The sequence below is a fragment of the Dermacentor andersoni genome, chromosome 7, assembly GCF_023375885.2.
Source record: "Dermacentor andersoni chromosome 7, qqDerAnde1_hic_scaffold, whole genome shotgun sequence".
NCBI lineage: Eukaryota > Metazoa > Arthropoda > Arachnida > Ixodida > Ixodidae > Dermacentor > Dermacentor andersoni.
This window is the reverse complement of record NC_092820.1, coordinates 148,618,196-148,645,657: the sequence shown is the minus strand read 5'-3', so window position 1 is coordinate 148,645,657 and position 27,462 is coordinate 148,618,196. Positions and strand designations below refer to the sequence as shown.

At 48.6% G+C, this 27,462-nt stretch overlaps 2 long non-coding RNA genes across 2 annotated transcripts in view; one reads left to right on the top strand and one right to left on the bottom strand.

The window, feature by feature from the left end:
- The window catches only part of LOC129385561 (uncharacterized), a 400,056-nt gene that overhangs the window by 192,448 nt on the left and 180,146 nt on the right, over positions 1 to 27,462 (top strand). The window lies entirely within an intron of this gene.
- Positions 10,635 to 13,628, bottom strand: LOC140219353 (uncharacterized). Its single transcript, XR_011895566.1, has 2 exons — positions 13,496 to 13,628; positions 10,635 to 12,839 (listed from the first exon to the last, which is right to left on the bottom strand). It is a non-coding gene; the product is annotated as an uncharacterized lncRNA (long non-coding RNA).

Below are 27,462 nucleotides of genomic sequence, written 5' to 3'. Positions count from 1 at the left end.
GAGAAAGAAACAACGATTAAACGCTCATCCTTCCGGCATCGTTCAAATGTCTTAAAAGAAACACTCGTAACTGAGTTAAAAAGTAGTTTCAACTATCCACCAATACACAACCTTTACGGTAGAGACAAGGTTAACAAGGTTAATGGTTAACAAGGTTAATGGTTAACGAGGTTAATGGCTAACGAGGTTAATGGCTAACGAGGCTAATGGCTAACGAGGTTAACGGCTATAAACAGGGAGGTTAAGTAGACAGTTCGGTTTGTTACCTTACGCGTGAGAATATAGGTGGAGTGAAACAGGATGAGAGAGGACAGGAATTAAGATCAACTTAGTGCACCAGACAAGGTGCGGCGTGTGTACAGCCGGGCGCTCGAGTCTTGTCACCTTGAGGCTTCCTAGATGAGCTCGTGCGGCTTTCTGGGCTTACGTGCTGTGACGCATGAGGCAGATCAATACATAAAAACAGTGTAGCAGAAAATACAAACATTGATGATCGCCTCGTGTTGATTATCATAATGATTTCGTCGCTACGGTACGTGACCGCAATGGGGGATTGGTGAAGAAACGGGCGGCATACATCTTGCGGCAACGCCGAACTATAACTCTTTGGGATGATCGCCGCTTGTCGATGACGGCTATGATTTCCATAATGTTCACTCACAAAGCGGTATCGGCCAGGAAGCGTGTTCGCGGGTTGATTGTGATGATGGTTTCCATACAATAGCACATGCCTACAGCGGGCGATTGACCAAGAAGCAGCCACTGCATAATAAATGTGAAGAAATAAAGAAACACTATAACCAATATAGAAGTTGTCACATGATTGCTTAGCACGGGTGCTTGAGAGCACCTCCGCGATCGCGTATTTCTTTTACTGCAAAGACGCAGGAACGAAATGGGAAAATGTATGACACTTCATTAACAGGCTTTTCGCTTCACGTATATTCTAAAATGGGTATTGGATCTGCATATATTCTTTCAGTTAAGCGCTTAAGTATACTTTACTGCCTTTAATCTGCTGTAATACTTTATGGAGCCTATCCTATACTTGCGAACAAATTTATGCTGCAGTGAGGGGAAGGCTATGTGGGCGGAGCTTTTTGCAAACCTGTTACTGCGCGAGGTAGTCCGGCAGCGTTTGACGGCGCTTTTGGTTTCTCGGGGCATATACTGAATCGCTGAATCAGCTTAGCTTCCATGCGCGATAGTTTCGAGTTTTCACAAAAAGCGGAAGAGAAAAATAGAAAGAAAAAGTAAAAGTTGACACTCAGAGGTGCAATATTTTCTCAGTTTGGTGTTCCAAGTGAGTTTTATCATTTTTGTTTCCCAGCTTAAACTTAGTCGGACGAGAATGTGGGGGACTACTTTCAGGAGCGCTCCCACTTACGCGCGCGTTGCCTCCATGAACTGTTCCCTTGATTGCCGCTAAAGAGTAGTTCGCGAGTACATATAGCACTTCTATTTGGTGGTACTTTAAGATCCCACTATGCTTGTTTTGATGAGCTCCGTACATATCGTGCGAGAGACCGCATTGTCCTCCTCGCCCTCCACCCCTTCTTGCTACCTACCTCCCCTTGCCACCTACCTCCCTTGCTACCTACCCCCGCCTTGCTACCTACCTCCCCTTGCTACCTACCCCCGCCTTGCTACCTACATGTCTCCCCTTGCTACCAACCTCCTCTTGCTACCTACCTCCCTTTGTTACCTACTTCCCTTGCTACCTACCCCCCTTGCTACCACCTTCTCTTGCTACACACCTACGCTTGCTACATAGCTCCGCTTGCTACCTACGTCCCCTTCTTACCTACCTCCTCTTCCGCTGCCACCCGTTCGGCGTAAAAACACACGCGCCCCGCAGCAGCAGTCGCGGCTAAATTTGTCACCGCTGCGGTCGCCAATGCCAGTGCGGTCGAGAGACCGAGTGGTCGCTGTTGTCGTGCGTGTCTGACTCACATGGCCGAAAGCGAACCGAGTTAGACGAGCAGTTTGTTTACGTTCGGTTGCCCGTTCCAACACTGCGCGATCAGCAGGCGTCGCGCGAACAGGATGGCGCCTGCAGCTTGCGTAATCTATGCACCGCACATTTGCGCACGTGCCAAAGTGCCCCGCATGGCGCGATGTTTTCAAATAAGCATCCGACAAACGATCACTTGTTTTCGGCGAGTTGGCGCGGTTTGTTCGCGTCTTCGGGCATACGGTCATCGTTACATCAATGCAAGAAAAATAAAAACAACACTTTTATAACTGTTGGCGCCATTCAGAGGAAAGAGTTAAGTTGAACTCGAAGAGTGCTAAAGCTGGCCGGAAGACGACAACGAGGGGAAACGAAACTACGACACCCAGTGGACGACTATGCAATGACATCAGCAGCAACGGCTCATACCCCCGTAAACAATGGCTCATACGCCCTTAAGGCAGAGGCTGAAAATGCTCAGCAAAGTGAAGCGAACAGTGCACACATTCATTGGAATCATGCACACGCATACAGCGTACAAAACAGCGTGCGTTTCAATAAAGGACAAGCTCAAAACAAGGATCTGTCATCATCAGCAATGGTGAGAAATGGCTCATACCCCCTTAAGGCAGAGGCTAAGAGCATTCAGCGAAGTGAAGCGAACAGTGCATGCATTTATTGGAATCATGCATACTCATGCATACGCATGCAGCGTACAGAACAGCGTACATTTCAATAAAGCACAAGCTCAAAACAAGCATCTGTCATCACCAGGAATGGCTCATACCCTCTTAAGCAATGGTTCATACCCCCTTAAGTCAGAGGCTACAAGCGCTCAGCAAAGTGAAGCGAACAGTACATAGATTCATTGGAATCGTGCATACACCATACAGAAGAGCGTACGTTTATATAAATGACAAGCTCAAAGCAAGCATCTGCCACCATCAGCAGTCGCTCATACCGCCGTAAGCAATGGCTCATACTGTTAAGATCGGCCTGCTGAGGTGCAAGTTTTTCCAGCCAGGTGCGAGAGTGGCGTCGACTTTTCCTGGTAAGCCAACGCCGCCCTCTAGCCACACGGCGTCACTAAGTCTACCGTGTGCGGAGAACAATACGCGGCGTCTTCGACCCTTCGTCGCGGGATTGCCGAGGTGAGTTCGACGAACCAGGCTTTGTGACTGAACACGCCACCGCCGACCCGGTCTGCCGTGAGCAAGGGAGGTCCCGAGGGAACGTCTATGGAGGCCCCTTCCCACGCACCATTCCTGACGTAAGCCCCGAGTTCTGCGAAGTCCGTTTGCCCTCGGTGGGGTCCGTGAAAACGGTGCGGCAGCCCTCCCGCTCAAAGGCGGCTCGTCTACGTCTACTGATCGAACGTTTCCCTCACCTAGAGATCCATGGAGGACCGAGTGTTTATAAACCACTGTGTGCGACAGAAAGTACACTGAGCAGCCGCACGTCATGCTAGACTGATGAACTGCAACGTCCTGATGTAGATACTGTAAATGAACCCATGCTCCACGTCCTCGATGAGAAGCATTCCTTCCCTTCAACAACGTCCTCAGTGTGAATAAGTTGAACGACGGCATGGGCCAGCTACCATCTAATTCATGCCCGACTCCAATCATGACAACTGGTTACGAACGGTGGGATTGACCTCCCAATCCTCACTACGCCCACTTAAGGCAGAAGCTACAAGCGCTCAGCAAAGTGAAGCGAACAGTGCACACATCATTGGAATCATGCATACAGCGTGCAGAACAGCGTACGTTTCTTAAAGAACAAGCTATAAATTAGCATGTGCTACAAGCGCTCAGCAAAGCGAAGCGAACAGTGCATACTTCACAGGCAACAGAAGACAATTACAATAGTGTAATGATAATTTATGTTCCTCCACTAGGGCGCAAGTTACGTGGGACACTAGGTATTTGAGACGTCATCGCGGCACAGCTATCCTGTCGCATGCGTACCACTTTATAGCGTCTTTTTGGGAACTTGGCGTCCCCGAATGAAAGCAGCACTTTCCCACGCGGATGTAGCACGACGCCTTTAAGCACGCGGGCGCTAGGAAACTAATTTCCAGCATTATTTTCGGCATGCCGCTGCCGGACTTTTATTTCCAACGCCGCGTGACGCTCCCTCGGCGCCGAAATCTTCGTGCTCCGTGTGTCTTGCACCTCCTTTCTCGTGTCTGTCGGCGCTACGAGGACTCTTCGACGCTGGTTCGGCGGAACGTCAGTTTGTTAAGCTAAATACGAAAACCTCACCTTCACAGCACTAACGCGCGTGACACAAGCCCAAGTAATACTTACAGCTAAGTTCACTTTGGTCACACAACACACAAAAAGAAACAAGCAAAACAAACACACTATTTGAGGCTCAACCAGAGAGCTGACTGGCCATCCCCTGCTTATCGCCCTCCCTCCCTTTCCACCCCATTACCACACCTGAATTCCCCAATATAGGCCAGTGCTCCAGCCTTTTCAATAGAGATATCATTCATTCGTAACTGGCCCAAATGACAGCTCTGACTGAAATCCGCCCGTTCGTGCATTATATGCTCATTAAAATTATATTCTCATGCTTTAAGTGCCAAAACCACGATCTGATTATTTGGCGCGCCGCATGGTGAGGCAGTCCGGATCAGTTTTGACCACTTGGGGTTCTTTAACGCGCGCCCGATGCACGGTATACACGAGCGTTTTCTCATTTGGCCGCCCATCGAAATGCGGCCGTCGCAACTGGTATACGAACCCGCGACCTCTTGCTCGGCAGCGCATCATAGCCGCTATAGTAGACCACCACGGTGGGTTAACATGCCACCACAGGAACGCGGCGTAGTTTCGTACAATGTTCACTAGAGGAAACTGTGGCGCTGGTGGCTGTGGGAGTGTCTGTTGACCATTCCAAAAAGAAATATTTGCATTATCAGTGAAACAAGTCGCGCTGGTTACGCATGTGGGTAGATACTAGTTTGCCTTGCGGTGTTCGGAAAACTACGAGTGCTTGGAAATTTAGAAAGATGGAGGGTATTAGATAACGTCACAAGAACGTTTGAATCCACAAGCACAGATGTTAACAGTGCATTAACCTCATTCCCATGGAAGAAGATAGATCGCAGCGCCAGAGTTTCCCCTAGTGAATTTTTTAGGAAACTCGACGAAATGCAGTGATATGGGTGGTCCGGCCACTTCCTGAGCAAGGCTTGCCCTAAAACATGGCTACTCAATTGCACCACTAATAGCTTTCTGCAAACGAAACCTTCACAAAAAAGCATCGATCTAGTGATATATTTACTATAGTAATTATTGATCCGCGGGGTTTAACGTCCCAATGCAACAACGGGGCTGTGAGAGTAGTGGAGGGGCTCCGGCTTAATTTTGGGCCATCTTCGGATTTTATTTGTCTTGCACCTAAATCCGCGTACGCGAGCGTGCTTGCATTTTCTCCCCAATCAAAGTGCGGCTGCCGTGACCCGTGGAATCGAGCCTACGACCTCGTGATTGGCAGCAGAGCGTCATAGCCACAGATAATTCACGGCCCATCATTTCGCATTAACGTTTACGCACGTAGAGTAGAAGTAAACGAAGGAGCGAAAAACGTGCGGTTGAAACCGACGCACAGCGAACGCAGTCGTTGTCATCTTTCATCCGAGTTTGGAGGCCTACTGGTATACTGTTGACGCTCCATATTACGCTGTACATCACAGCGCCGAGTGCTTACGGTTTAACACGTTTCTTCGCAGAGTATTACGTTATAATTGTGTGGAAACGATCTAAGATGAATGTGAAAGTAAGCGAAGCTTTTTGTTTTATTCCGCCGTGTTGAACGCCATCGAGCTTCTCATATTTTAGCCAAAGCGTATTGCTTCACGTGGTGGAGCTATGCGTCACTTTACGTCGCCATTCACTGATCGACGGAATGCATTTGGAACCGTCTCTGTATCGTTAAACTACACGCAAAACACATAGCACCGGTTTTCGTATGCCGCGACGGAGAGCAGATCGTGTATCCGCAGCGGCACGGACGACGTCATCACTGACGAAGCCAATCAATCGGCGCTGTATCCTTCCCATACAATTCTCCTCTCCACCTCATTTCTATGAGAGCCTTGCCTCCTCAGTCCTCGTCCTACTTGCCGCCCCCTGCTCCACCCTCTCCACGTTTGTCGTCCACTTCGCAGTACTTCCGTTGAGGCCTCAAAATCCTTCCCCACCATCTGCTAAGAAAGCCTCTATTCTAAATATGAATAGTATTTTATACGTTGTCTTAGACTCAATTACTGCGACAGATGCAACGCTGTTCGCGAGATGCGTCCTCCAAGTTGTCCTCTGCTCTCCGCGTAAAATCTCAATCTTCACTTCCCATTCGTGGGGAATTCCGGGAAGTGCACTTCCCAGAATTCCCACGCATAGAACAACATTAAAGCACCTGTTTTCTCGAAGTAATTTCTAAAGAGATGTTTCTAAGCACTCTGCTCAACCACCATATTGTGTGGACAGCAAGGCAGTCTGCATCGCTTTTGACTTGGATGCCGTGTTCGCCAAGCTGTCTTCTTTTCTCGGCGTGTTCAGGATCGTAACTACATTTAAAAGGGCTGCGGCCCGTTCAGCTGTCCATGCAGCTGTCTGCAGTGTGTATGGCTACACAACCATGACCAAAGCAGAGCGTACAACTCGTGGTTGACAGACGCCAGGCGAATTTATTGTGCATGCTCGCCGGTCGACGCCCCGCCAGCGCCCACGCCGAAACAACGGCGTCGTTCCTCGTGTTTATAACATGACCTCCGAGATTGGGACAGCGCGCACGGCATGCTGCATCTCTGAGGCCATGGTTAGCGCTTTATCCTCGTCTGTAATAGCGTCGTGCGTGGAGACTCAGGCTCCGGCGCGCTACATCGCATCTTAAAGGTCAAACGACGGCGCTGTTTATGTGTCCGCATTCACAGCTGTTGTGTGCACACGCCCACCGTCGCAAAGAGGCGTCGTGTAGACGCCTTGACATGTATTGAAAGCCCGCTCCTTCTCTCCGCAGCTTTCTATTGTGCTTTAGTGACCCGGACGTCTGCAAAGCGACTCACGCACTTTCAGTCTACCTTCCGTCTCGACAGGTAAACGATGCGACATTTGTACCCGTCTTTGATGTCGGGTATTGTGCCTGACGCTAAAAGGACAGAATTTGCGGAGAAGTTTTTTGTTGTTTTGTTTACCAACTGCAAACGAATGGGAACAGTAGGCTCCGTTAGCAGCCTGAGAACCGAAGAAAACGCTGCGATTTAATGGCATTTAGAGTCGTCTTTTTTTTTTTTTTTTACATACCTGTATGTTCGGGCGTGAAAAAGGAACACTTGGTCAAATACCATGCCGAAAGCAACACGTACATTAAGATGGGTCAAGCAAATGTCACCTCATGTTTGTTGTAGTAAGAGATCACGCTTATTTGCCTAAGAAGGTAGACGAAGATGCGACATCATGTGGTGGGTTGCCATGCTGATGCTACGCGCTAAATTTTAGAGTGAACTCGCAGTATTTGAAACTCCCTTCACGGCGGCTTTTCGTCGTTTGTGACGTCACTGTTGTCTATACCAAGTGCCAATTTACCTAAAAGCTAACGGTACGAATATGATTAGACTACTTCCATTCACTTCCCCGTGCATCTGACTTCATTAGAAGTCAGAAGTCATAAAATGTGAGACAATAATTATGAAGAATGTAGTCACACGTGGAGTATACAGTGGTAATACATCGGACAATGATGGCCAGATATACGACCGGCACTGGAAGCACTTAGTGCTTCTCGTGAATTAAAGGAAAGAATGGTAAATGACGTTCATCTTCGGGTACTCTCTTTCACATTGAGCCTATACATTAGCGGCCGCGCTTACAGTGCTGCCTGGGAAGAAGAAGGAATGAATAGCAAATAACGCAGATGAATAGCAAATGCAAATGCAAATGAATAGCAAATAATGCATTGGCCATACATAGGAGAGGGTACATTGTTGATATACATGCCCAAGATTGGCCGCATTCACAGTGATGTTTGGGAATGAGACAAACAGATTTGTGTTAAGTGTACTCCTATGTGCGGAATACATTTTATAATTCTGAAAATTTATGCTTACCCTCACGGTATTTTAGAGCGGAGGGACAACACAGTAAACACATACGTGAAAAAAAAAACATTTGCAAAAGAACCGTTATTTCCTTTAAAAGGAATTTCAATGAAGGGAAAAATGGAACATAAGTACAAAACATCAAAATATCAACATAGTATCATGCAAGATAAAAGACTATCATAAATTTAACTACTACCTTTCTTTAAAAGGCCATGGTCCAATATACTGGTAAGCGAAAACAAATTCGACATAATCAGCTGTAGTTCACAGCTACGTAGTGCATGCGATGGGGTAAGTAGATCCCGTGGGACATACCCAGCGCACATACCCAGCAGCAGCAGTGGCACGTAATTTTATATTGCACCATCACCGGGATCCTCCCGCAAAAGAACTAGATACCTTGCCCGTCCTCCAAAAAGTTGTTGCACTGGGAGAAGAATGCATAGCATTATATAAGGCAGCCTGTTCCACACATCGGACGACGTTGGCCCAACACACGGCCAACATGGTTCCCGCTTTCATTCCTGTTGGGAATGAAAAGAACAGCAAGTAATCGTATAGCCAATCGCTTTTAGAAACCGATCAGCGTCGGCCACTGCGCGTCTAGGCGCAACGGCGCGGCAATACCCGATCGCTCCCGCTCTCAGGGAGCTCGTTTCGCAAGGCAGGAAAACCGTGCGGCCGCTTCCGCAACGTGAGTGCCCTTCTTTGTTTACCCGGCAATGCTCGCCGTAGTGGCGCTTCCCACGGACATTGCGGGGGAGGCGGCAATAATATTGTGCCGCCCGTTGGAGGTATACCGTACGATACCGCGTGTTGTTCAGTCTGGAACGAAAGCGTGGGAGTGAGTGAGTGAGTGAGTGAGTGAGTGAGTGAGTGAGTGATTGAGTGAGTGAGTGAGTGAGTGAGTGAGTGAGTGAGTGAGTGAGTGAGTGAGTGAGTGAGTGAGTGAGTGAGTGAGTGAGTGAGTGAGTGAGTGAGTGAACAACTTTATTGAGCTATAGATTCGCTGGTCTTCTGCGGGCTTCAGATGCCTTTGTCCATCTTCTTGCACAACGGTCGGTTGCCCTTAGTCCACGGCTACGCAGGATGCTGCTGCCAGTTGTGCTCGCCGAATCGGACCTTCTTGGTCGACCCGGCGATCGCGGGAGAGCACTCCCTCCCATTGCTCCGCACTCGGGTTTTGGTACAACGGGTACCACGTCTATCTTCTGGCATGCCCACGTTATGTCGTACAGCGTGGGTGTTTCGTGGATCATGTACTGCATCATTTGCTGAATCTCTGCTTTAAGCTTGGCGAAACCCTCGATGCCTGCTTGCGATGGGGCTTGGGTTTGTATACGGTATATGGCTGCGGAGGGCTGTTCGACCTAAGCTCTCGCACTGTCTTCGTTAGCTTTGCTATTTGGCGTCCTAGCTCCTTCTGCCTAGCGCGTGATAGCTCTAACTCGCGTCGGGAAACTAATTTTGGGCGTGATTCAGAGGGAGCGTGAGTTCGATGTCACGGCAACCAAGTCTTGCGCCTCATTTCACGTTTGTCTGCGTGTGATCGTTTTCTGTCCTTCGTGTGCGTCCTGTTACAACTGCAACTTCGCAACTGCGCATACACAATCAAATCTTGTTCAATCCGAGTTAGTATGAGTCACAGTTTAAGTGATTCGAAGTGAGTGTAAGTGTAGTGTATTTATATGTCTAAGAGGGTCTAAGTGGTTGCAAATCCCGGTCCAAGCCAGTCCTAGTGGTGTTTGGTTTAATAGTTGGTTATGATGTTTGCTACACGGTGACCTAGCCTTGCAGTCTGGGCCGGCAAGCTCAGCCTGAGGTTTTTTTTTCTTTCTTTTTCTCGCTGTTCAGAATCAGCGGCGCTTCCACGTGTTCGCCGGTTCAGTACCGCATCGATATGCGAGAAGGTGTGAGGCCTTTTCTGAGCACGAGGAACCAGTTGCAGTCAATTCGACTATGAGTGACGGCCTGAGTCGCTCAGTCCAAGAGGCTGTGAGTCCGAGTCGATCGGAGTGATTCGAAGTAAGCGCAAGTAAATGTCAAGTAAATGTGTGGGCGTGAGTCGCAGGGAACTTTCAGTCGGAGTCAGCCCTATAGAGTGAATTCGGACAGTGGGTGAGCAGCTGTCTGAGTTATTCGAGGCAAGTCCGGGTTGGTGTGAGTCAGAGTCCGAACGAGCAGTGAGTAAGTAAAAAGTAAAACCCTTATGCCGGTGAGTCTGGAATAGTCCAAGTGGTTTGCGAGTCTGAGTGAGCTTTTGTTTTGTTTTGCTGGTCTCAGCCGTATCGGTAATAGATTAACAAGGGTGGATGGATGGATGGCTGGATGGATGGACGGATAGATGGATGTTATGAGCGTCCCTTTTGGAACGGGGCGGTGGGTTGCGCCACCAAGCTCTTGCTATCATACTAACAGGCCGCTGTACGAGGCGAGCTCTAGTGGAGAACTCGGGACTAATTGTGACGCCTTGACTTATTTACGCCATGGGCCTGGTTGCCGAACTAGGTCCGTGACGTCCATGTCCAGGCAAACTAAGCTTTCAAACTTTCAAAATCACAAGTGTTCTTTTTTTTTTTTGCATTCCGCCGCCGTGGGAGTGCAGCCGCTGAAGGCGAGAATTGAACTTGCAACCTCGTTTTCAGCAGCTGAACGCGACAGCCTCTGCGCTACTCCCAGTGGGCGCGCTTACAATCCCGCGCCTTGCACAGTTACTCGAACGAGAGAGAGAGAGAGAGAGAGAGAGAGAGAGAGAGAGAGAGAGAGAGAGAGAGAGAGAGAGAGAGAGGACACGAAGACACCCTCGATATGCTTGTTCCAGTTGTTACCCCTTTTCTCCAGTTGTCAGCCCTTTTTCTCTTTTGTTGACGGCTACTGATACGGGGCTCCGCCGCGACTTCCGCCGCAGTAGGCGACGCATGAGTCGGCGTCTGCGGCCGCCCCGTTCACCTGCGACCGCGCGCGCACTCGACTTCGATGCACAAAGTTCCGCGTACTAGCGCGATAAAGAAGAAGGCGGCACTTTACTCGTGGCCGCGGGTTCGGAACAGCCAGCGTGCGTCGCGGACACGCGCACTGCGAAGAGACGCTCGGAAAGCGAAACAAAGGGAAGTGGACGATAACGAACAGAAAAAAAAAGGAACTAAGTGACGTTTTGCATACGCTACTGGGAGGCATCGATTACCGCTCAAGGCGGAGTGGCCTCAATAGCCAGGAGTGGGCGGGGAACTTCGATACCGCGATGAGCGAATGGGCTGAAAAAAAAAAAAATACAAGGAACACACGCGGCTAATGCACTCAAGGCTTGGTCGTTGACCCTTGACGTGGGCGTGAGGGATGTGCGGAGTATGTGCCGGTGAAGCAGGAGTATCGTATTGTTTATTCGGACTGCGTTGGTGAATGCCCTACAATAGAACCCTTATCAAAGAGAATTTAAACAGCGTGTAGACATTCTGTAGACATCTTGTAGACCGATTCGCATGTTATATACCTACTACCGGAGTTTCCCGCGGCTAACCGTGGGCCTGAGGTAGAAGGACCGTCCTGTTTGTTTAGATTACCTTGGATGGACGCCCTATATTATTACAGCCCTTATACGAATGAGCTTAGACGGTTTGTCCATTGTCCTCTGTAGACTTCCTGTAGAGCAATTTGAAACATTTCTCTGAATAAGCACCCTGCTTTTACTTCATCTCTATTCTCTTGTTCCATATACCATCTACAGGCGAATGTAAACGAGCCTATGTCCCTTTGTCTAACTGTAGTCCATGCACTTTGGAAATGGCTACTTGCAGTAAGTCTGAAAGAGTCACCAACGCGGAGTAAGGCCGTATGATTTCTCGAGCTGTTTGTGGACGAATTACAGACTTCTCAGAAGAAAACGCCATTAAATATTTTATATGGAGCCTAAGATAATTTTTATGAGCTAAGCAGCCACGGATGGACAGCTTGCTAAGCTGCCATCATTAACTGATTGATTCATATTACGCGAAGGGATATGAAAGGGATCAGGGAATGTATTTTGGAGCGGCGATTATTCTCGACGCATGCATTCTGTGTAGAGTGCGAACCTGTGTAGAGTAGCTTCCCGCTGAACATTTAGTCATACGGAAGACATGTTGCGTTGAGCACAGATGTAGAGTTGACGTATGGCGTCTCGCATACAAATTTGAGTTCTCCCTTATCGCATTGCTATACGTTGGTGTGGGAATAGGTTGGTGCGTTGGTACTAGCTAGGCTCCTAGTTGCGAGGTAAGCGCTGCGCCTGGACCAACTTGCTTATATTTAAGTGTTATATTTCAGCTCTACAAGGTCAGCACCGTTGAGAATTAGCGCATCGATTCTTCTCACTGGCTGTCAGCTCCTTGGCGGTAGTGGTTCAGGCTGTTCGAATCGCTCGTACATGTAGTATTGCTTCGAGTTACCAGGGGGGGGGGGGGGTGCAGAAAGGGTACTTCGTTTATGAGGCTGATTCGTCATCGTAATCAGCGACCCACCTCAAGTCCGTCGCAGGACCAAGGCCTTTCCAATTGATCCCCAACTGTCCCTGCGATTGCGTCAGCTCACTGCAAATGACTGCAGATTTCTTCACATCGTCCCAACAGCTGACTCTCTGCCAACCCAGACTGTGTTTCGTGTTCCCTGGCAGCAACTGGGTTAGTCAGATGCTAAAGTCAGATGCTAAAGCGGCATCTACCTAGCCGTCACAACCGCGCAGCGAGCTTCGCTTCCCTTGGCAGGTACTTTCAGTGGCAGGCCTTGTGGCGAAACCTAGGAGAGAGAGAGAGAGAGAGAGAGAGAGAGAGAGAAACTTGTTCTGTAGAAGCCAAAGGGAAAATGTGATCTACCGGTATACAGAACGGCTGCTAGGCGACACCTGACTCGGTGGAGCATACGCAGAGCATGACGCTTATGAAACGTATCGAAAAAAAAAAAAAAAGTTTCCCTTCCTGCTCTGACGAATCGCTTTCACCTCTCGAGATCCGACGCGCGTCTACCGGGTCGAAGTATGCTCGGCATATTACGCGCCCTAGATTGCTGCACGCACAGTCGCTGCGGAAGCGGCCGTTATCTGCACGCGCCATTCTTTCTCGCTGACGTCAGGAGTGCCTTGGCGTTCGTGCCCGGACGTTGCGCTTGTTTGAACGCGCGGTTTCGGTTTTCGCGCCGCGCGCGGAGGCAGTGAGTCGCAGACAGCTGACGTCGCCTATGAGTAATGCGTTTTGGAAGAATAACAGCTCACGGGATGTGGGTCAGAGTGAAGAATGCAACTCTGGTGGCAGCAATGTGCTTGCTTGCCTAAATTGTTTGTTTATTTCTTTTCTCTTAGGTTGCCACGTGACATAACTTCAGAACAAAATAACAACGACGAAATTAAATGCATATTCGTAGAAGTGTTTCGCGCCGATACTGCACTAGCGACTTACAGAATGTGTTGCCCATGATCTCTCGTTGACAGTCTTCGGGTTGGTCGCATCTCAGCTTTACAACTCCAAGTATACTTTCGTCGGTTGTCTCAGTCCCAGGGCATGTCGAAAGTTTTTTTCTTTGTATGCTTTCTTTTTCCTTTGTTTCCCTGTCAAGCTGAGGCTACACTGCCATCATTCTGTATAATAGAAGATATCAATCAATCAATCAATCAGTAAATAACTAATTAATTAGACAATCAATGAATCAATTTCGTAGGATGGAATCACACCGGGGTTTTTGGCTTATGGAGGAAAGCGGAAGAGAGTAGAATGTAAAGATTACGTATCTCAGAATTTTCGCCCTTACATTGAGATAAGGCATGGCTCGTAGATTTACAAGAAGTGTGATTTAGCTTCCTTAACCGATGGCGGAAAGTATAACCGTTATCAGGGAAGAGGGGGGGGGGGGGGGGGGGTCTGATGAAGTTGTAACTCTTCTTCGGCTACTTTATCAGTACTGAAAAGTGAAAAGGTTGTCCACTGAAAAGGTCGGGTGTGCTAAAAATATCAGCCAATGAAAAACAACTAAGAAGAAGGAATGAAGAAATAAAACCTTCGTACATCTACGTAAATCCAAGCAATTTGTACATCAAAGGCGCCGAAGCCGTGCGAAGTTCTCACACCCTTCCAGAGTCCCGAGGATCTTGTTTGCCACAGTTCAAGATCTACTCAGGACTTTGCAAATGCTCCACTATAATCGGTGCCATTCCTTCGCTGCATTCAAGTCATTTAAGAGATTACGCTATACGGAGGTTAGTACTTCGGCGCTATCCGTTATATCGGACGCGTGTTCCTGCCGGCCGCGCCCGCTCTGCTGCACCGGCTCCAGGTAGGGCGTAGGCAGAGAATGCGTTGGAAGAAAAAAAAGAAGAAAACATAATGACTTATACCGGTGTCACACGGCCACTTTTGATCGCGATCGAGCCCGATCCGGATCGAAATTCTTGACCGCGATTGGCTCCCTCTCGCTTCTTGCGCAAAGGGGACAATCGGGACCGAGAAATTCGATCACGATCGGGCTCAGTGGCGATCGAAAGTGCAACGTGTGACACCCTTATTATTCAATCTACACGAAAAGCGAAAGAAAAAAAAAAGAAAGGCGATTCCGGAGTCATTGTTTAATGGCACTACGACGTGTACTTGTCCGACCAGGTTTGAGCGCTTTGGCTTGCTTACTGCCGTGACAACACACACACACACACACACACACACACACACACACACACACACACACACGCACACGCACACGCACACACGCACACGCACACACGCGCACACACGCGCACACACACACACACACACACACACACACACACACACACACACACACACACACACACACACACACACACACACACACACACACACACACACACAAAGAGACGTTTACAAATAACAGAAAACAAATAAATGCTGCGTCTTCCCAAATTCATCACGCTTTTGAGACGGATAATTAGGCGCAATAAAGGTTTAGACATTCTGTATATAAATGACATATGAAGAAGTGAAAATAAATCTACGATTTGAAGAAATGAAATTGTGAAGTTTAACGTCTCTAAATATAAGACAGCGAGTTGTAGGAGGCACACCGTATGAGATGGGGGGGCTCCTAATATGTTTTGGCCAGGTGGGGCTCTTTGACGGGCACTCATGTCTAAGCACGCAAACGCATTTTGCTTTTTTTTCGTTTTTTTTTTTTTTCGTTTCGCTCACATCGAAATGCAACCGCCGAAGTCTGGAATCCGAACCTTCGACTTCTCGAGCTATAAGCAGCGCGACGTCATAGCCACTGTGTCGTGCTACCGTGGCAGTTTCGGCGGAATGCGCGCACCCAACGGTCGTCACTCGAGAGCTTCAAAGTGTTTTTTTCGCTTCGCATTGGACTGCAGCGGGCGTTGATACGTGCACAATTCTTTCGCTCCGAGTAACGTTTTGCATACTTTCCTCGCGTTATCTGTGGCATGCGCCGTCATTTCCGTCCGGTCACGACACTGTTCCTTTTATTTTTTTTCGTCTCCTCGAGCAACGCAGAATCATCTTTTCTGGCGACAATGTCTCTCAGATAAGAGAAAGGGCTAGAAGCTGCGGGCTCGGAACCTTGACGTCGGGTCAGCCGAATTCCACTACACTCTTAAGCAAAATTGTACCCTTTGAGTCGTATCTTGCCACACAACAATAATCGTCAACTGTCTTGTCCGCATTTCCTTTCTTTAACGCTGCGAGCCCGGTACTTCCAAGTTACGAACGGCATGCGCGTTATCAGCATGACAGGGCATTCTCGACAGGAGAGTAGCGAGCGCAGCGTTTCCAAGAAAGGAAACTCAAGCAATACAGATGACAATTAATCATCGTCATCATAATAATAATCATCATCAGACCATTTTATGTCCACTGTAGGAGGAAGGCCTCTCCCTGCAGTCTTCAATTACCCTGTCCTGCGCCAACCGATTCCAGCTAGCACCCGCAAATTTCCTCATTTCTTCGCACCACCTAGTCTTCTGCCGTCCTCTACTGCGCATCCCTTCTCTTGGTACCCGTTCTGTCACCCTAATGGTCCAACGGTTATCTAGTCTGCGCATTACATGACCTGCCCAGCGCCATTTTTTTCTCTTAATGTCTATTACAGTATCGTCTATGCCCGTTTGCTCTCTGATCCAAACTGCTTTCTTTCTGTATCTTAAAGTTATGCCTAGCATTCTTCGTTTCATCGCTCTTTGCGCGGTCCTTAACTTGTTCTCAAGCTTCTTTGTCAGTACCCAAGTCTCCACCCCATATGTCAGCACAGGTAAAATGCACTGATTGTATACCTTCCTTCTTCAGTGATAACGGTAAGCTTCCAGTCAGGAGCTCACGATATCTGCCGTATGCGATAATTCCTTCTCATGGGCAGGGTTCCCTGTGATTAGTTGACCTACGTAAACGCATTCCTTCACATACTCTAGAGGCTGACTTGCAATCCTGAACTCTTGCCCGGTGTTTCATTATTTGTTCTTCTGCATATTCTATTGGAGATTATTTTAGTAAATATTTTATATAACACAGGGAGTAAGTTAATGGGCCTATAATTGTTCATATTTAACGTCTCGCTTTTTGTGGATTAGTATAATGTTTGCATTCTTCCAGTTTTCTGGGACCCTTGAAGTCGATAGACACTTCGTATAGAGAGCCGCCAGTTTTCCTAGCATTATGTCTCCATGACCGTTATTCCATCCTCTCCTGCTACTTTTTCCCGTTTCATGCTGTGCAAGGTCCTTCTGACCTCATCTCTAGTTATAGAAGGAGTTTCTGTATACTGTTCATTATTGTTTCGAATAGAGTACTCCTGAGCCTTCTGGGTACTGTACAGACAGTGTAGAATTTACCTTCGAATTATACCTTCGAGATTGCTGATGATATTAGCCTGCTTATCTTTCAGTGCATACATCTTGGTTTGTCCTATGCCAAGTGTCCTTCTCACTGATTTCAGGCTGCGCCCATGTTTTTACGGCTTCTTCACTCTTTCTCACGTTATAATTACGAACATCACTTATTTTCGTTTTGTTAGTCAGTTTTGACAGTTCCGCGAATTCTATCTCTTTGGTTGGACACTTTAATTCTTTGCCGTTTCTTTATTAAGTCCTTTGTTACTTGGGAGAGCTTGCCTACTGGTTGCCTTGGTGCATTGCCTCCCACTTCGATTTCTGCCTGTGAAGCCAGCCTCGTTACGGTTTAATTCACTACCTCTATGTCATCATCATCATTTCTCTGTTCTAATGCTGCATATTTGTTTGCAAGTGCCAGCCTAAATTTGTTTGCTTTTACTCTTACTGCCTCTAAGTTGACCTGCTTATTCTTGACCAATTTTACTCTTTCTCTGTTCAAATTGAGGTGAATCCTAGCCCTCACTAACCTATGATGACTGCACTTTACCCTACCTATCACTTCTACATCCTGCAGTATGCTGGGATCGGCAGAAAATATGAAATCAATTTCATTTCTTGTTTTCCCATTAGGGCTTTTCCAGGTCCACTTTCTGTTGATACGTTTCCTGAAAAAAGTGTTCATTATTCTCAGCTTATTCCTTTCTGCGAATTCTACCAGCATCTCTCCTCTAGCGTTTCTAGAATCGATGCCGTAGTTGCCCATTGCCTATCCACCCGCCTGCTTTTCCCCCACTTTTGCATTGAAGTCACTCATTACTACTGTATACCGAGTTTGCACTTTTCTCATCGCTAATTCAACATCTTCATAAAACTATTCTACTTCCTCATTGTCGTGACTGGATGTTGGAGCGTAGGCTTGTACTACCTTTAATCTATACCTCTTAAGGTTCATTACGACTACTACTACCTTCTTGTTAATGCTGTAGATTCGTCAATGTTGCCCGCTATGTCCTTATGGATTAGGAATCCTACCCCGTATTGTTGCTTATCAGGGAGACCTCTATAGCAGAGGACATGGCCGTTATTTAGCAATGTGTAAGCCTCACCAGTTTTAATGTCAGTAAGGCCGATGATATCCCAAACAATGTCTGATAGTTCCTCAAGGAGTCCTGCTAAGCTAGCCTCACTCGAGAGGTTTCGGTTGTTAAACGTTTCAAGAGTCAGTTTCCATTGTCGGACTGTCCGGACCCAGAAATTCTTAGCACCGTCTGCTGCGTTAGAGGTCTGACCGCCGCCTTGGTCAAGTGCTCCGTAGCTGCTGGGGACTGACTGCCATTGGTTAATTGTAGATATCATCAGGGAGGTTGTGGCCGAATACTGCACCAGGGGGGCCAATTCCTGTTCTGGTGAGCGAGTGTCTTTGTTAAAGCTTAGTGGGCCTTGCTAATTTTGTTGTACCTTGATTAGTATAGCCCCACTCACACTCGGCATCTTTCGCCGGTGTCAGGCGTCACTCCAAGCCTGCAGATGTAGTGCACTAGATAATGCCAAATTTTTTAAAAAATGGGGGGGGGGGGGGGATGGAGATTTCAGTTTCCGACTACCGCAACCGAACATTCGACGTAGCTCAGTAAAATAATCCCGCAGGCGGCTAGGCTACCTTGTCGCCGAAAAGTATGGCCCAGAGGGCCCTACATGCCTAAGAGATCCGCTGATTTGTCCGCCCTTTGTGTCATAGGTTGCAGGATATAGTGTCCGTGGTCCTAACCTCTTGTTTCACGAATCTGACGCATGCACGCGGTCTTGAATGCGCCTAGTTACACGGTATATTTTCGCTGAATTTGAACAGCACTTAACACTTGTGTATAAAAATAAAAAAGGGAAACATTTTCAGCGCTTACCGAGTGGCCCCGAGTCGGGTATCATCCGCTAGTCGCGTCTGCTTGTTCCTTGGCGTCCGAAAACTAGCGCACCCCGGGTAGCTATTCAGAATGGTGAGTCGCGGCGCCGTATCAATACTGCTCTGAGCCTCGCACAAAGCAGGCCGCCTTGACAGCTCCCAGTGGTGTCTTCAGCCTTTCTACAGCTTTGGACTGCGGTTATACTAGAGCTAATGAGAAGGCGGGAATGGGGAGCGGAGGGTGTAACTGACCCCGATTATTGTTGTGTGGCAAGATACAACCCAAGAGGGTGTAATTTTGTTTAAGAGTGTAGGCCCGACCGTACGTTCGAACTTATGTAAGCTCGTAAGTACGAACGAATGTGTGTGCGTATGAAAACCGAGCGAATGCACGTATACGTACGAACGAACATGGTCGGAGCCCGTTTCCGATATAACACTGTAATGGCGATTCGAACTAAACCGAATTTAGACATCTGTGATTGGCCCCGCAGTTTTTCGAATCGACACAGGTGGAAAAATTCACAGGTGGAATGGTCGTCCTGGTCCGGGACCAGGACGACCACCAAGAGCTATTACCATCAGCTTTAGGACTGACCACCCAACAACATCGACATCTGCGGAACTAGCTGCTCTTCGCGCTGCACTTTGTTTCGTCAATCGGGAGCCACCTCGACAATGGTCAATCTTCAGCGACTCAAAGGCAGTCCTGCAATCTGTGCTATCAGCTCTGCGTCGCGGGCCATTCGAACAGCTCGTATTCGATATTATATGGCTACTCCATACATCACAGGAGAAAGGACACCACGTGAGGTTTCAGTGGCTGCCAAGCCACTGCGGCGTCATAGGAAACGAGGACGCCGATAATGCCGCTCGGGCAGCTCTTGAAGACGCACAACAAGAGGCCATACCACTTTCACGGTCCGACGCAGCTAGCGAACTTCGAGTGCTTGCACAGGAGATCACGCTCTCTCTATGGTGCGCACCAAACAGCCAGACCAACCGGAGCAATCGTCAATACCACCTGCCCTCTTTGATGCATCTCTGTATGCCAAATAGAGGCGACTCTGCTTTATCGGTTATGGCTAGGTGTGGCTTTCACGAAATTTTACTCATTTCGCATTGGAAGGGCCGACAACGCTCTCTGCAATGCCTGTCTTTGCGAGGAGACGCTGGAACACATTGTGTGCGACTGTCCTGAATATAATGTTCAGCGACAGTCCCTGGCATCCGTTCTAGCGCACCTTGACACTACACCATTGTCCCTCGAAACGCCGCCGACAGAAGACATCGCAGCTGAAGGCGACGAAGGGACTACTTCGGTTTTTGAGAGACGGGATTGGAGAAGCGGCTGTGACAGTGATCTCACGTACCACGCAAGAGTGATGGACTCTAACGGACGATGTGTGTACTGTGCTATGTGCTCTCTCTCTCTCTCTCCTTTCCCCATCTTTCATCCCCCCCATCCCGTTCCCATGTGTAGGGTAGCAAACTGGTTAAGCTAAACTGGTTAACCTCCCTGCCTTTCCTTCTCCACTTTTTCCTTCCTTCCTTCCGTACAACTGCTATGCAGACTGCCAAAATGAGTTCTCTAGAGAGTATACTCCGATCGTCCCCGTTGGAGCGTTTCGTTCCCGGCGTGGTTGTGCCGGACGTCCCTCGTATTTTACACGTATGCGTGACACATTTTGTTACTGTCCTCGATATGGCATTTTATACATTCTAGCAGGATGTGACACGTGTGTCTGTTTTACGCGAGACTTCATTCGCACGCAGCAATGAGCTATACTGCGCGCCCAATTTTGCGCGATCGGTGTTTTCCGCACAGGCGATGCCAAGACGGAATCGACGAATAAGGGCTTGCTTGCTTCTATTTGAATTTTCTGGAACGCTAAAACTGTGTAAGCGAATCAATATAAAACACATCGAAGCTCATGGGCGTCAATAATGAAATCAGTCTACGTCAGAGCGATCCCCGGCCGTTGTATACTATACTAGTCGCGCATTCAATAAAGAAATCACTCTACTTCACAGCGATCCGCGGCCGTTGTATGCTATACTCGTCGCGCATTCAATAAAGAAATCACTCTGTCACAGGGATCCACGGCCCTTGTATACTATACTCGTCGCGAATTCCGTACGGCTGAGTCACATACGCCGCATGTATGCATGCACGCGTGCGCGCTCGATTACGTCTCCCGCAACCGCACGCGTCATCTCCAGGCTCTGGCTATTCCTTCACTAGATAGACGATCGATTCTATTCTGGGAGGACAGCGCAGCGAGGTTTGGTGTCTGTGTTTACACGGACACAGACGAGTGGCCTCGACATTTGCCTCTTGTCGTGTCGCGGTTTCACTACCGAGGCGGCACCCCGGACGCGCGCGCGCGCGCGCGGGCGTGTGGGCGTGTTTGTAGTACGTGTGGCAACACACGTAAGCGCGCGCGTTTGGAGGGCGGGAAAGAAGAGCGCGCGGACTATGTCGCATCGCGGTAATGGATTTCCTGCCATCGGCGATATCGTTTCCTCTGGCCGCCGCGCGCACTCCTGTATATATATATATAATCATAAGAATATAACAAACACTGCCACCAAGGACAACATAGGGAGAATTACTTTGAGCCGGAGCCCACGGAGGTGCGACGTATAATGCTAGCGTGTTCCTCTCACATTGACCGCTGAATTGCCACTGAATATTTTACTTTTATTTTGTAGTAACTTTTTTTTATTTTTTTGCTTACGAAGCACGAGCACATTGGGCATGCTGTAGTCGGGCGGCTTTGCGTGCGTTTTTCGAGCGTGTTGCTGGCCGGAAAACGTATAGGCCTACGGACTTGCAGTTCGCAGACAGGCGTGACGCTAAGTCGTAGCAAGGTAGGACTGAATTTGAATTCGGCGGTTGACTGGCTGATTGTCCGACTGAGTCAGCGAGTGAGTGAGTTATTGGTTGACTGATTGATTCAATGATTGATTTAGTCGGCAGTCCCTTTCACCACTGGGGCTGTGACGGTAGCCTCACTTTTTGAACCGCATTTTGGTTTAGCCAACTGTAACGTACACGCGGAAACAAAAGCATACTGGAGCGCGTGCCAAACTGCATCGACGTGCCACTTTCCGGTGCGGTGCAGGCTCTCCAGAGCACCACCGTGCTAGAGTGTGTAGCCCGTGCGCCGGTGCGCATGCGCATCCCATCATATCTGACGGCCTGTCATGTTACTTTCTTTGTCGGGGTACGCAGCTTGTTGACTAAAGGTCCAACGGGCAGCCCGCCTGTGCCCCTTCCGCTGCTCCGTCATATCCGCGCCACTCTTTCACTGAGTGGCTGCGGCATAGCTGGCTCGCACATCATTCGTGCATTGCATTTCTTCGGTTAACGCACGGCATACCGAGTCATCGCGCATCTTTTGGTGACTCGGGCAGAATGCTTGCTTGTTCCTGTGGCGTGGTGTCATCGGAAGCGCTTCCAAGATTTGCTGCCGACCTGCGGCGTTATACTTTCACATACTAAGTTTCATATACACTGCTGCAATTCTATTGTGCGACGAAGGACGCCGATTAGAAAACCGTGCTTGAATAAGCGGCAGCAAATATTGAAAGCGCTTCCCGATAGCGTAAGAGCCCTGGCCGCAGTAAGAAGCAAGGCGTTGTGCGTGAGTCATCAACATGGCGCGGGAGAAGGCATTTTGACTGCGCAATAACCGAAGAAATGCGAAGAAATGGGCGCGCGAGCCAACTCTATCAACACCACTTAGATAGCAGAAGGCCTGTTCACTCCGATGCATGACGTCACGCTACTGGCCCGAAATTTGCATTGCCAAGGCTGGCGTGACGAAAGCGGTGACGTCAAAATCACCGCGGCCTACCCATTTGATTGCATGGCAGTCGGGCCACAGAATCTAATGGGTATGCTCTAATGCACGGTATAATCTCATGTATAACATCATGGATGGGAGTGAACAGGCCTTGTGCTCTCTAGGTTGTATCGGCTCCACCCTCAACGAACAACAGTGGCACAGATGTGCTAGCTGATGCTGTTTCACGTCTGTGCTGGACGATCTGCAGACTTCCTTAATTTTCTTTCATGAGAGAAGCTTAATCGCGAGTGCCGCAAAGCCTACTGCATAGCGCGAACGTAAATAACGAGCAACTCGGCTGGAACACATCCCCACTAAGTCGAGGCTCACGAGCCGTGTTCCTTCTGCCCTGTTAGCCGCTTCTCTCTTCTATACGAGCTTTATGTGGCGTTTCTAATAAAACAGTAGTGGCCGGTGGGCATGCGTGTTGTTGTTTTGTGTCTTATTTATTCAGCTGTCTGAAAACTGTTCAGTCTTTCGGCTTTCGCAGCCGGCTTGGTCGTGTTGTTCGGATTATCACAACAGCTGCGCTAGGCATCCTATTATGGCCCTGCCACGCACGTGAGCAGCAAAGACGCTTCGAGACTTCTCCCCCTGTCTTGCGCAGGCGAATTGCGACCGTCAGGTGTTTCGCAGAACTTTGCTACGCAACGGCAACCTATATGCTCGTTTTATTTTTGGCGTATTTCACAAGCACGTTATTATTATAGGCCTCTGAGGTACGTTGAGTATTTGTTCGCCAGCGTTTGGTTCGGAGGGTGGTTGTGGACAGACAGACAGACAGACAGACAGACAGACAGACAGACAGACAGACAGACAGACAGACAGACAGACAGACAGACAGGCGAACAGACAGACAGACAGACAGACAGGCGAACAGACAGACAGGCGAACAGACAGACAGGCGGACGAACAGGCGAACAGACAGACAGGCGGACGAACAGGCGAACAGACACAGGCGGACGAACAGGCGAACAGACAGACAGGCGGACGAACAGGTGAACAGACATACAGGCGGACGAACAGGTGAACAGACAGACAGGCGGACGAACAGGTGAACAGACAGACAGGCGGACGAACAGGCGAACAGACAGACAGGCGAACAGACAAGCAGAGAGACAGACGGACGAACAGACAAGCAGAGAGACAGACGGACGAACAGACAAGCAGAGAGACAGACGGAAGAACAGGCGGACGGGCGCATGAAACTGCACATCCGCCACACGAGTGCAGGTGCTTCTAAAGTCAGCATGTTGGTGGCATCACAGTGCGCAGCTAGCCCACCGTATCCAGACTGAAATGCGAGCGCGCGTAGAAGAGCATGACGAGTACCGTAGTCGGCTGACCCCTCCTCTTGTTATGCACGCTGTTTTGATTGTTCCTCCGTTGACCGCCGTCCGGCACAGACGGCGCCCTGGAACGTCGACGGAAGCGGGCCGCTGCCCTTTTAAACGAAGCGCAGCTCGGAAGAAAAAAAGAACGAGCGTTAGTTGTCTCGCATGGGCTGTCGCGACCTTTCGCATAGGGAGGGCAATGCACCGGCTGTCGCGAAGTGTTATTTTACCCATCGCGTTGTCGAATAAAGAGCGCGGACTTGACACCGACCTTCTGCTGTCGCTTCAGGATGACCGCCCGTGTCACTGATCGGTCTTCCGGAGGCTGACCCTAAATTTTGATATCTTCATTGGATTTCGTGCCGTACCGCTTTCACCTTCAAGCGACCGCTGAAACGATGCATGTGACACGTACACTGTCGGCTGCTAGGAAATGTGCTTAAGATGTTGTTTACGGCGATGAAGTTCAATTCAAAATGCACCGCATCATTTATTTCGGTGGCTTTTACGTGAGTTTCGTAGAAAATTCAGTTCCGAATCGTTATAATTGTCATTCGGCTTTTCTGCGATTCGTTTCTTCACCGACAGAGCAACCTCAAGAGCAACGATGTCGATGGTCCAAATAAATGTTTTCTCTATCTCTCTCTGTCTCTTCACCGACAGGAGGCGCGTAATACAGGCGGTAACTGTGCAGGCCACACATTAAATTTCAAACACTTTTGCAGTGTAAAAGGCTTTCATTGGCTTTAGCTAGGCTTTTCATACAATGACAGCCGACTTATAGACTCATATTGCGAAGGCACATTACATTTGCGACTACAGAAGGTACAATACATAGTTGGCAGGGAAGAACAATATCAAAGAAATTCAGTAGTGTTGCACTAGTCAGAGTACCTGACCGCCGCTTCTCGGGCCTGCTGATGCCGAACATTTTTCTATAGGGAAGAAACAGAACACAATTGAAAATGGAAAAGATTGATCTACACACACAAGAAAATATGACTAATTCTCTTGAAAGCAGGGAGCTAGAGAAAAACATGCTAATGAGTGCTCTTAAAGTATGCAGTAGCGGAAGCAAGAACTGTTTAATGAACTTCAATGTACGCAGTGGAGCTTGAAGACGAAAATAGGCCATTGTGCGCTCAACTGCGCAGCTCGCCAATAAGCGACGTTCGAAAGGTTATGGAAATTCTTACTCTAACATTTCACGGATCGCTCGTGAGCTAAGCCATCGTAGACGAATATTCGTGAATATACTTCACGAATAGGCTATAGGGCTCCGTACTATGAGCTCTGTACTACTATGTTTGACCAATTCGAATATTCCAGGATTTCGAATATGAATTTTCTCGAATCCGGCCTAATAGCTGCTCTTCAGTCTCGTCTCACTTCACTTAGAGCGGAAGTGTCGTCACGGTGCTTACGTCGCATCTAAGCACAAAGGCTTGGACCTGCGAGAAAAAGCACGTACAGTTGACTGCAAAAGATTATGGTACACGAAATTGGCGAATAAGCTTGAATTCCCTCGACGCCCGCGTATCCGCAGCTTTCGAATTCAAGGTTTCAATCTAGAGTACAGTTCTAGCGACCTACATGGGCATACATCAAATGGGAAACGCCCGCCCTAACGCATCAGAAACTCGCGTTATTCGAGGAAGCCGTTTATATACCCGGGCTTGTCCCGTGAACTGCTGTGACCCGCTGTGCCACACTCACGGCGATCACATGTCAGAAGAGGCGTTTTACGCAACTGGCGAAATATTACGTGGAACGACTCCCGCTTTCGTCGGGCCTGAATCCCAAAGCTACGCTAAGTGTTCCGGAGGAGATGTGTCACTCTCCCCTCCCCCTACTCCCCCCCTCGTCTTTATATACACGCCTTTCGGTCTGCGGGAAGCCGAGCAGCGTCAGACGCCATCGGGAAAATCACCACCCACCGTGATGCCTCAGTTGCCGCTCCACAATACCGCAGCCGGTTGGTAGCTGCTGATGCTCCAAAAAAAAAAAAAAAAAAAGAGTCGTGTGAAGCATAGGAGTGTGGAAGTGTGTGTGCGTCTGTGTGTGTGGGTGGGGGAGGGGGGGGGGGAGAGACGTCTTCTCAGGGCCGCAATGTATAGCCGCCTGGGTTTTCCGCACACCTATTAAGGCGCCCCGGCTGATGCACGCGATGTCAGAAACGTGCAAGCGATACGTTCTCCGCGTAAAAAAAAAAAGAAAACATCGTCGACGAAACCACGGAAGAGGGGACTCCGTCTACCGAACGTAAATCAGGCAAATTGCATGCAGCGGCATACAACACGAGCTTGCAGAGGAACGAAAATGAGGTTCCAGTGTGACCGAAGAAAGACGAGCGGGAAAATGAAACACGGGATATGAAAGCACAGGAGATGTACCTAATTATATACAACAGCACGGCATGCCCTGCCTGTGCATATATAATCTGAGTACACATGCACCTAAATTTATCACTGTCGCCGTAATGAGAACCCGAGATAAAAAAAGTTTTAAAGGGTGAATTAAATGATGAAATATGGGCATGGTAAAATACAACATACTATGGAAACGTGGAGGTTATAACAAGAGTCCAACGACAACATCATAATCATAATGATTATTATTAATAATAATAATGGGATGAGGCGGGGCAGAAACGGGTAATTTAGTGGGTGGATATGATCGTGAGAGGGCGCGGAGAAGTAAGTTTTCTGCACAGTAAATATAGTAATTATCACCACCACCACCACCATATCACGACCATCCACGGCCTCCCCGCTTCCCTCCCTTGCACCCACGAGATTGAGCCACCATCGTCGGCTCACCCCCGCACGTACGCTTTCGCTCGCGCATACAGCATACGGTGCGCGGCGACGATGTTATCGCCCTTGGAGTTTATAGGTAACGTCACGGTGACGCTGACGACGACGGCAGAAATGTGCCCGGAGTGTCCATATAGTTGACACCACAATAAAGAATGGAACTACCGTGACGTCATCGCGATGAGTGTTTGACAACGATGGCGTAAAGACGACGGCATGACATTGAGATTCGGATGACAAAGCTAGAATGACGACAACTGGGGCGTGTGTTGGCGTAAGAGCGTAGATAGATAGATAGATAGATAGATAAATAAATAGATAGATAGATAGATAGATAGATAGATAGATAGATAGATAGATAGATAGATAGATAGATAGATAGACACAGACAGACAGATAGATAGATAGATAGATAGATAGATAGATAGATAGATAGATAGATAGAGGATTCAAAAAGCCGGAAATAGGCAAATAATGCTTATCGCATGAGAAAGTACTGACGTGATATTGTAGCCTTTACGTAAAATGCGTTGCGCGAACCGAGTCATCTCGTAAGAATTTCGCAAGAAAGAGTTCAGAAGAACAAATCCCTTTAGCGTTTCAGAAACCGCGCGACGAAGAAGCAGCGGCGTCACCAGTCACTCATATGGGCAGCGTCC